Genomic DNA, 2,486 nt, shown 5'->3' on the forward strand with positions numbered 1-2,486 from the left:
GATTGTGTGTGTGCTTGTGTGCATGTGTTTGATATGATCCTGCAGGGTGTGGACGGTAATGATGATGGCGGTAGGCACCACAGCAGTAGAGGAAGCATAAACAAAGTCAGTCTTCAGTCTCCACCTACAAATCAATCTGATCTAATCTCTCTCTCTGGAGTGGAGAGGAACAGTACAGAGAGGAGAGAGGAAGAGGAGAAGAGCGAGAAGAGGAGTAGACCGACGAGGAGAAAGGAGTGGAGAGAGAAGAGGAGCAGCGCTAGGAGGAGAGAGAAGAGGAGTAGGGCAAGAAGGAGAGAGAAGAGGAGTAGAGCGATGAGGAGAGAGGAGTGGGAGAGAAGGAGAGAGGAGTAGAGCAATGAGGAGAGAGGAGTGGGAGAGAAGGAGAGAGGAGTAGAGCGATGAGGAGAGAGGAGTGGGAGAGAAGGAGAGAGAAAGGGGGTAGAGCAAGAAGGGGAGAGAGGAGGAGTTGGGCAAGAATGAAAGAGGAACAGAGAGGAGACGAGTAGAGAATGAAAGAGAAGAGGAGTAGGGCAAGAAGGAGAGAGAAGGGGAGTGAAGCGATGAGGAGAGGAGTGGGAGAGAAGGAGAGAGAAGGGGAGTAGAGCGATGAGGAGAGAGGAGTAGGGAGAGAAGGAGAGAGAAGGGGAGTGGAGCGATGAGGAGAGAGGAAGAGGATATCAGAGAAGGCAGCCGAGGAAGAGCAGAGTAGAGGAGGAGTAAACGAGAAGAAGAGGTGAGGGGGGGGGAGAAGAGCTGAGGCCAGATAAGCAGTGTAGGAGAGGCAGAGCGGTGGGATCGACCCTGGACAGCTGCCACAACACTATCCAGGCAGAGACCCCCAACCTGGGGACATTGTCTGCCTGTTTGTATTGTGTTTTTATTATGTCTATATTGTGTCTTTGTTTTGGGTTTTAATTGCTGTTGTATTGTGTTTTTATTTTCCATGTATTGTGGTTTTTATTATGGTTTTATTGTGTTTGTATTGTGGCTTGGTGTTTATGTTTTATTTGTAGTATGGTTTTATTGTGTTTGCATTGTGGATTTATTCTGTTTGTATTTGAGATTCAGATTCAAGACCTTTAATTTGTCCCTATGGAGCAATTGGTTATGCCACAGTATTAATTATATTGTTTTTCGTGCATGTTCAATTATTTTATTTATTAATATATCTTTATGTATATATTTTTTTTTTAATTTTTCATTAAAGCTATGATCTAGATGTGTGTTCTATGAGAAGGATTAGGAAACTCAGTTATCTAGCTTCTACAGCCTTAACTGAACATAATCATTGGTGCATGCATCGTTAGTAGCGTGCTATCAGGTCAGGGCTACTGAGACAGGAAGGAAGTCCGTACAAACTTTCCCGAGCTGAGGCGTGCTGAAGAAGAGGAAATGCAGTGTTGTGATTTCTTGCTCCTCAAGCCTTAACGTTTCTTTTTACAATTAACCATCTGTAGGTCTTCCCTCTCCTCCCCCTCCGCTCTTTGAACGTACCGATGCCCCCTCTCTATCTGTCCCGCCCTGGGTGGGGTCCATTGATTCTATTCTCTCTGTTGTACTATCAAAAAGCCCTTTGCACCAATTATACACTACTGTTGGTTCTGCGTTTGGTTGGTTGTTTATATACATAATATGAATTGTAAGTCGTAAGTGATTCTTGTATCTTCCAAACTGTCTTTCTAATAATACTGGGCAGCTCCTAGTGTCCGCCAGTATAATACAGTCGTTGTACTGGTCAGCTGCCAACAGTCGAAGATGGTGTACTCGGAAGCTAACAAAGATTAACAGTACAGGCCTGCTTTGTGAAATATTTATGTATAATATATATCAGGGGTTTTTTCCCCAACAAAAGAAATCCAGTGAACCATCTTATCATCTTAGATAATATTCAGATGGTTAAACATTGCATTCTGTGTCTACAGCAGCTGGTTTCAAAAGGGTTCCCTGGAAATTCACGACCACCACAAACAACAGGATCCATCCTATGAAAGCACACCCCTGATGGCCTTGAGGAGAACAAAAGGAACAGCTTCACACTTTCCCATCAATAAAGGTGGAGGTGTTGTTAAGGACATAAGCACCGCCCTGCTTCATAACAAAATCCATTCTCATCGGGAGCTGGCCAGCTATCATATTCTACCGGCCATACAACCATTGCTTTCTGCTAATAAACACTGGAATTACCCACCAGTACCTGGCATTTTTGGTGGACACTTGAGTGGGACCTGCCAAGTATAACCACAGTCTCCTACTGTGGACCCTCGAAGCCGCACAATGCAACCATAGCGTTCTACTGGTGGACAATGCAAGCTGCCCAGTTCAACAAAGTATTCTAAAGGGGACCTTAATAGTGACTTTATTAATCAGTGCCTTGCTCTGAGGCCAATTGATGTGAGAATCAGAGAGAGGAGAGGAAGGCATTATTCACTTCTTTTTTTTCACAATTTTTTTCACACTCGGGATAGAACCAGCAACCCTCTGGG

Source organism: Pollachius pollachius (genome assembly GCF_949987615.1).
Source record: "Pollachius pollachius genome assembly, chromosome: 10".
Lineage (NCBI taxonomy): Eukaryota > Metazoa > Chordata > Actinopteri > Gadiformes > Gadidae > Pollachius > Pollachius pollachius.